The following is a 9,035-nucleotide window of genomic DNA, read 5'->3' as shown; positions in this document are numbered from 1 at the left end:
TTACCTCCACGCGCGGTATGTCACAGGTCAGCCGGCTCGTCTGAAATCAAAATTGAGTCGACGTTGGCGAGGTATATAAGAGTCGTACGTATATAAGTACGTATATAAGTACGTATATAAGAGTTGTACGTTGCTTACGTTACTTGGACAATAAGAAACAAAATGGCAGCCATTTGAAAAAATAGGGTTTTTTCATCGATTTTTCGACTGTGTCGACTAAGTAAAAATATTTATAGATGATGGGTCGGAATAAAAGCGGTACAGCTCCTAGACAGTATAGTTAGCTTCGTCGAAAACAAAGAATCATGCCAATCGGTTCAGTAGATTTGAAGTTACCATATCGCGCGATAAAATAAGTCATTTCGAAAAAATAGCGTTTGAAGATTTGACTACATATAAATGCAATATTATGCAACTTACGTTCAATCTGCTATTCCGGGTCCATAAACCAGTCCTTCGTCTTCATCATAGAGGGCGTTCTGCTCGATCTGGGCCCACCTGTGCTGTTCTAGAGCCGCTCGTACGGCCGGTGACAAGCGGTTTTCGGCCGCTTGAATCTGGTGATCGTCCGAATGCTTGGCGAACTGCGTCGAATAGAGTCCCAGGGTGACGTCCATCGTTGTCATAGTCTTCAGAATTGATGAATACCCTTCGTTGAAGCTGCTGACTGCCAGGAAAGTCGCAATCTCCACAGTCTCCCCACCAGAATGAAAAAGCTTGGTGGCTAACTTCCAAACATACACATTCAAACATTCTTCTGAATTTTGTGTGTTTCCTCTCAAGCACCGGTACAATAACTCGTCCTCCGAAAGAAAAAAAAAAAACTAGTGCGTGAAAAAGGCCGGTTTCAGGCAGGTGCATTTTTTTGTTCAACCGCGAATAACAAACATTTCCGTTCCGTATTCGGAAAAACCGTTGCCGGGGTGGATGCTAAACACTTTTGTGGATCCAAAAACGCAATTTTTAAAAAATCGATTTTTTTAACCAGTAGATAGTAAACCTCCACTGAAGTGTCCGTATTAAATAGGAACTGAACATCCGTGGCCGGAGAGCCACGCAAGAAAAATAAAGAGACGGCATGGTGGCACCATATCATACGCAAGGGAAGGCAACAAATAACAAAAAACGCATACTGAAAGACAGCCGCGTGGGATTAGCCGAGCGGTCTTAGGCGCTGCAGTTATGGACTGTGCGGCTGGTCCTGGCGGAGGTTCGAGTCCTCCATCGGGCATGGGTGTGTGTGTTTGTCCTTAGTATAATTTAGATTAAGTAGTGTGTAAGCTTAGGGACTGATGACCTTAGCAGTTAAGTCCCATGAGATTTCACACACATTTGAACATTTTTTTGAAAGACAGTAATCGTAAGTATAACGGTAAACAACGTTAACTGTAATTCTTACTACAAGATATAAAACTATACGTACATGACGTTTTTTACAGTTATACTTATGATTACTGTCTTTCGGTATGTGTTGTTTGTTATTTGTTGCCGTCTCCTGTGTACGACACGCTGCCACCTTCCGGTCATTTTAGTTTTCTTGCGTGGCTCTCCAGTCACGGATGTTCAGTTCCTATTCAATATGGCACACTTAAGTTGACTCAGTACACTGTATGGGGTCTGTTCCCTTAACTGGTATGAGTAATATCTGGCTGTACCACATTTCTGCAACGTGTTCGCAACTTGTAATTGGTTTTAAAAAATCTCTTTTCAGAATCTGATGATGATATTTTCGAAACGCGTCAGTTAAAGTAGTGGTCACAAAAATACCTTTGCCTATTTTACTATTACCATAGCGCCCATAATAGCTATTCCCATACTCCTATCTAGTATCAACGTGGGTGCACTCCTCATTCGCGATTTTATATCACAAATGCAACTGGAGTACTAACTGACGTATTCACAAATGTCTTCTTTGACTTGTCCAAGAGTTCTGACTCCGTTGAGCATAAAATGCTACAGGGTGTTTCACAGTGTTTTTACAGTTTCAGATTTAAATAACACACGCTAAAACTAAGATACAGCGACGGTGGTGCCGTCTATAGTAATTCGGAGTGTCAAGTTTCATCCAATATACCGGTCAGTAATGACGTCGTACTGGTCGAAGCAACATCGTGCGTTCGCGGTGGAGTGCTGTTTTCGCTATGGCGAATCCGTCGTGCGAGTCAATCGTACCTTTTGTAAGCATTTCAAGACTCAGCCGCGATGTCCAATTTCTGCTCGTGGAACAGTACTGACTTAGATAAAAAGCTTCCATCGAACTCTCAGTGCATTGTATCGAAATTCAACCGTCCCTCGGTAAACCATCCAAACTCCCGAAAACATCGAATGTGTGCGTAGCAGTCTGCAGGCAATCCTTCGTCGTTTTTTACGAAAACTTGATTCCAACTAGACGGTGCGAAATGCCACACATCCAGTGGGACCTTTTAAGTTCTCCGTGAAGCGTTTGGTAATTGCATTCTTTCCAAACGCGCTTCGTTGAATGACCACCTCGATCGCCTGGTTTAGCGGTGCCAGACTTCTACCTGAAGGGTTATACGAAGGAAAGCGTCCATCTCGAACGGCCGTGAAGTTGGTAACAGTTAAAAGATCCAATCCACGATGAAGTTTCCATAATTCTTTCAGCAGTTACGAAAGATGTGTTCAAAAACTATGTGGAACGCCTCAAGTACTGTGTAGCCGTGATTAGTCGTCATCTCCCCGATGTAGTATTTCACAGATAAACTTGATTAGATGTTGTACCTTGTGTAAAATGTTCATATTTGTTTCGCTGTTAGTTTGTGTGTTATTTAAATTTGAATTCATCAAAACATTGTGAAATTGTGAAACAAGCTGGAAGGATTAGGTGTAAGAGAAACAGCACCCGAGGTTTCAGTGTTACCTGGAAAACAGTGTGCGGAAGGTAAAGACAGATCGACTACCTGGTGATAATAAATCTTTAGTATTGCAGTTATCTGACAAGAGATTCGTGAGTGTATGTATTGGGTGCAATATTGTGTTCTTAATAGATGACAGTGGCTTCCCAGACAGTACAATACAGAAACAGTACAGTCACTGTTAAAATACGAGTACTCCTATTAGAAAAACGTAAGTAAAACTGTAATAAATCGTCATTAACCATAAAGAAAAAGAATAGTATGCACTTCAGCATAAAGAGAGAACGATAAATTTATAGATGGAGGAACAAGAATCAAATTTTTAGGAATGAATTCTGATTATCAATTAACATGGAACGAACAAACAAAGATGCTGACAAAACGATGCAGATAAGTTCTATCATCTGTTTCTAACAGCCAATGTCTTGTAGCGAAAAACTATTCTTACTTGTACTCAGTTCTTACCTACGGGATTCTATTCTAGAGATCGAATATCAAAACATGGATACAGTTTTCGAACTGCAGAAAAGAGCCGTAAGAACTACTAGAAGTAGTAATAAGCGTCATTATAAAAAAGTGTTTAAACGCTGGGTGTCATTATTGCATCATGTGAATACATCTACCAATATGTTGTGCATTACCGGGAAAAACGTTACTTAGTATTTTACTAATAGTTCTAAACTTAGTGATGGTACTAGAGCCTGTCTGGACTTACATTTACCACGGAAAAGCAAAAAAAAAAAAAACTCAAAACAGCATTTCTACCAGGGAATGAAGTTGTATAATCAGTTGCCAAAGGAGATGAAAAAGATTATTAAAATACACCTGCTTAAAAATAAAGCTAAAATGCTGTTTGTAAGTACTGCATACTAAACAGGCAAGAATGCATAAATGATTCGTTCTAGTGGTTAGTCTGAAAAGTGATAACTAAATCCCCTTGTTACATCAAAACACTGTAACGCTTTTGCAGTTTCCTGTACAGACTGGAGTTAGTGCAAGTGGTATAGCAGCAAGTTCGCGGTTCCGGAGTCATCAGCGGGGGCCCTTGATGTGACAAGTTATTCATAATAAAACTGTGTTTATATCAAAGAACGTTATACAATAGGGACAATACGAATGAGATAGTGCTGTTTTTAACACGCTGATCACACATTCTGGAGGATGCAGCTTGCTATGTCCAGCCATCCTGATTTACGTTTTCCGTGCTTTTCCTGAGTCACTTCAGGAAAATACCGGACTGGTTCCATCATCAAGGCCAAGACGGATCACCTGTCTTATCCTCTTAAGGCATACGTATATATTCTGTGTATATGCGTATTTTCTGAGCTACAAGGCACATTCCTTTAGAGGTTTCCAATCTACTCAAAATTTATAGATGCATCAGTGCATATGGACCACATGAAATTCATTTACTGATCAACAGCACAAGCGGTTCTGAGGTACTAGGTATCGACCCATGCTCGAACACCCATATTAGTACTTGCTGTATCCCCCACGGGTATCAATGCAGTCACTGACTCTCACATTCATTCGGGCATACACCTGGCGAATACTGTCGTGGGATACATTTTTCCACGCGCGCTCGGCCTGCTGACGCAGTTCTGTAAGAGTTGTTGGTTGAGGAGTCACTTCTCGTCCTACCATATGACACACTCGCTCAATCTAAGACAAGTCCTCAGATGATGCTGGCTAGGCAAGCTGCTGCAAGTCTTGAAGAGCAAGTTGAGTTTCACAGGCAGTCTGTGGACGTGTATTATCCTGTTAGAGCAACACATCACATTCCTATTGCACGAGCAGCAAAAGAACGGATCTATCAATGTTTTGCACGTACCTAGCGCTGGTTAGCCTTCCCTCCAGAAACAGCATAGGTGAACGGGAGTTGCAGCCTATCGCACCCCAGACCATAAGGCCTGGGGTGGATCCAGTGTGTCTTGGACGAATGCACTCTACGAGACAGCGCTCACCAGGTCTACGTTCTACGTGCAGACGACCGTCACTGTCGTGCAGGCGGAATAAGCTTTCATCCATGACTGAGTCTTAAATATTCTTTGTTTATTTTATTTAATCATTTATTCTTCCAGGGATAATCTTAAAATGATACAAGATTTTTCATCACAGTACAATTAGATGGTTGGTGTCGTTACCGATTTTTTATCTTTATCTCACTCGAATTTTATTTTGTCTATATGTTCAGAAATACACTCCTGGAAATGGAAAAAAGAACACATTGACATCGGTGTGTCAGACCCACCATACTTGCTCCGGACACTGCGAGAGGGCTGTACAAGCAATGATCACACGCACGGCACAGCGGACACACCAGGAACCGCGGTGTTGGCCGTCGAATGGCGCTAGCTGCACAGCATTTGTGCACCGCCGCCGTCAGTGTCAGCCAGTTTGCCGTGGCATACGGAGCTCCATCGCAGTCTTTAACACTGGTAGCATGCCGCGACAGCGTGGACGTGAACCGTATTTGCAGTTGACGGACTTTGAGCGAGGGCGTATAGTGGGCATGCGGGAGGCCGGGTGGACGTACCGCCGAATTGCTCAACACGTGGGGCGTGAGGTCTCCACAGTACATCGATGTTGTCGCCAGTGGTCGGCGGAAGGTGCACGTGCCCGTCGACCTGGGACCGGACCGCAGCGACGCACGAATGCACGCCAAGACCGTAGGATCCTACGCAGTGCCATAGGGGACCTCACCGCCACTTCCCAGCAAATTAGGGACACTGTTGCTCCTGGGGTATCGGCGAGGACCATTCGCAACCGTCTCCATGAAGCTGGGCTACGGTCCCGCACACCGTTAGGCCGTCTTCCGCTCACGCCCCAACATCGTGCAGCCCGCCTCCAGTGGTGTCGCGACAGGCGTGAATGGAGGGACGAATGGAGACGTGTCGTCTTCAGCGATGAGAGTCGCTTCTGCCTTGGTGCCAATGATGGTCGTATGCGTGTTTGGCGCCGTGCAGGTGAGCGCCACAATCAGGACTGCATACGACCGAGGCACACAGGGCCAACACCCGGCATCATGGTGTGGGGAGCGATCTCCTACACTGGCCGTACACCACTGGTGATCGTCGAGGGGACACTGAATAGTGCACGGTACATCCAAACCGTCATCGAACCCATCGTTCTACCATTCCTAGACCGGCAAGGGAACTTGCTGTTCCAACAGGACAATGCACGTCCGCATGTATCCCGTGCCACCCAACGTGCTCTAGAAGGTGTAAGTCAACTACCCTGGCCAGCAAGATCTCCGGATCTGTCCCCCATTGAGCATGTTTGGGACTGGATGAAGCGTCGTTTCACGCGATCTGCACGTCCAGCACGAACGCTGGTCCAACTGAGGCGCCAGGTGGAAATGGCATGGCAAGCCCTTCCACAGGACTACATCCAGCATCTCTACGATCGTCTCCATGGGAGAATAGCAGCCTGCATTGCTGCGAAAGGTGGATATACACTGTACTAGTGCCGACATTGTGCATGCTCTGTTGCCTGTGTCTATGTGCCTGTGGTTCTGTCAGTGTGATCATGTGATGTATCTGACCACAGGAATGTGTCAATAAAGTTTCCCCTTCCTGGGACAATGAATTCACGGTGTTCTTATTTCAATTTCCAGGAGTGTAAAATGAACATTTTTTTATAATGTTACAGAAGTTTACAGAATTGAAGAATGATGCAAGAAGTCTGGCTTATGCGACGTGGACGTTAACCAAGATCCGCAGCATCCAATCTGGCCACCGTAAAACCAACGAGCGGCTACTGCAGTCAACTAACCATCTTTTTTTTTTTTTAATGTGAAAATAGAGTTGTTCCTTTCATTTTTATATTTTCTACTGAGGTAAAGAATGGCGTCTTAAGACAACTGAATTTTTGTTTTGCTCTCAACTAAGTATGTTGGTTAGTGAAGTAATGTATGGTCATCTGAATGATTACAGGGTAATGTGAATTGCGTACGTCTTCCTGCATTTATTAGTCCAGTCTAGTTCCGGTGAGTGAGAAGAGACACGATTATTACTTATCATAGCAGTGCTTAATCCGAGTAGTGGAATACTATGTTGAACAACATAGTGATCAGAATGAGATTTTCACTCTGCAGCGGAGTGTGCGCTGATATGAAACTTTCTGGCAGATTAAAACTGTGTGCCCGACCGAGACTCGAACTCGGGACCTTTGCCTTTCGCGGGCAATTGCTCTACCAACTGAGCTACCGAAGCACGACTCACGGCCGGTCTCACAGCTTTACTTCTGCCAGTATCTCGTCTTCTACCTTCCAAACTTTACAGAAGCTCTCTTGCGAATCTTGCAGAACTAGCACTCCTGAAAGAAAGGATATTGCGGAGACATGGCTTAGCCACAGCCTGGGGGATGTTTCCAGAATGAGAGCACTTGCCCGCGAAAGGCAAATGTCCCGAGTTCGAGTCTCGGTCGGGCACACAGTTTTAATCTGCCAGGAAGTTTCATAACATAGTGATCATTGGTCGATCGCGAAGTAAACTATGTCTGAAACAGATTTGAAGATATGTTAAAGAGGCAGATTAGTTGATCCGTAGTTGTATTGATCGTTATTCGGACTTAATAGCTATCCTTAAGCAGAACCGCGTCCAGTGAGCATGAGGATAGGTTTTCTTCGCAATGCGGAGGAGCTTGTTTTAAGTGCTGAAATGGTCACCTGTTATTTGGTGGTTAAGTGGCTGCTACATTTAATACTTTCCTGATAGTTCGAGATGTTTTATGAAGTTAGTAGTATTGAATCCATCATAGAATCAGTTTTACTTACCCTATTTATGAGCTGACATATTTTGTAGAAAGCAAAGAACAGTAATATTTTCTGATCATACAATGAAGCTTCCCACGACCGAATGTCTTACCTACTGGTGAGTCTAATGGGTTGTATGATGTAGTGACTTTGTTGTGTATTGGGTATTTGTGTGTGTACGTGTTTACTTATGCTGCTAATACTACATCGTAAGATCACATAAGGCTACACACAATATATTCGCTACAGCTTTTTATCATGGACGAGTTTTGTTATTCTTTATATTGCTACTTCTTTCTATATTCAAGTGCCTGATAAATAAACCACTTTGGAATGACTGTCTATACATAAAATAAATGAGGAACAGGTCTGAAGCACCTTAATCTTTTACATTTAGAAATATCTCAGAGTTATTATTAAATATCTTTTCATTCGAATAATAATTTATACTTTCGTGGGTTCGCGTGGAGAAACACCTTTGTCATGGTACACTTACTCTTAGCTCAAACCTGATAACTTTCTTAACTGTGAATATCTCGTCACTTGAACAAAAGATAGCCGTGAGGCGGCAACCACAAGTATGTTAATATCAATACGACTGTTTGCAAAATGAACGGAACTAACTTTACTTTGGTATGTTTACTCAAGAATTAGTTGTAAACCTTCTCCATTTTACTTTACGTCCATTAGTATTGGATTAATCTCAAAAAGAATCTGCCTTCTTGCAAACGGCGGCCAAGAATACAAATTACAACTGGCGCTGTTCCACACTGAAAAACGTACAATTAAATTTTCGCACATATAGGAATGCTATCGCTACTGAAATAGAGGTTTGGTTATCCATAACAGCATACATTTACCAGAAGCGCGTTACAAGACACATACGTCTCCATCCACATCTTTCTCACATGAAGATCCGAACAAAAGTAAGATAATTCTGAAACTCTGTTTCCATTGTTTCATTGTTCCAAACCCACATAGTATCCTGCAATATCAATACTGCTTTCACATACATCACAGTGAGATAATTGTTTTCATATTCTTTTGCACACAAAATAACAGTTTGCTTAAACATGTCACGTCAATCATAAACAGTTATTCGTCGTTACCACAGGACCAGTACAATGGCAATGCTTCATGGAATCAGAGCTACTAACTTCATACCACACATCGAATAGAAAAGTTTCATGGACCACGGTCATACAAACCGGAAGACTCAACGGCAATTAAGCAATATTTTTTACTTAAACAACAGGTTGCTTCAAGTATCCACTTCTGTTGTAACAAATTGTCTGGGATACTTACGTGTTGTGAGACACCAACGTCTGACGTTGCTTCATTGTGTACTAAATACGACAAAATTGACGGTGATAATTGGTATTTTTAATAGAGCAAGGCCAAGAGTA

General features: G+C 42.9%; 1 non-coding gene across 1 annotated transcript; it reads right to left on the bottom strand.

Moving 5' to 3' along the window:
* Nucleotides 1–7,013: 7,013 nt before the first annotated feature.
* Nucleotides 7,014–7,088, bottom strand: Trnas-cga (transfer RNA serine (anticodon CGA)). The gene has a single exon. It is a non-coding gene; the product is annotated as a tRNA-Ser (tRNA).
* Between the last annotated feature and the right edge of the window lie 1,947 nt (nt 7,089–9,035).

Source organism: Schistocerca serialis, chromosome 1 (assembly GCF_023864345.2).
Source record: "Schistocerca serialis cubense isolate TAMUIC-IGC-003099 chromosome 1, iqSchSeri2.2, whole genome shotgun sequence".
NCBI lineage: Eukaryota > Metazoa > Arthropoda > Insecta > Orthoptera > Acrididae > Schistocerca > Schistocerca serialis.
The sequence above is the reverse complement of the archived record's forward strand: the minus strand, read 5'-3'. Positions and strand labels throughout refer to the sequence as shown.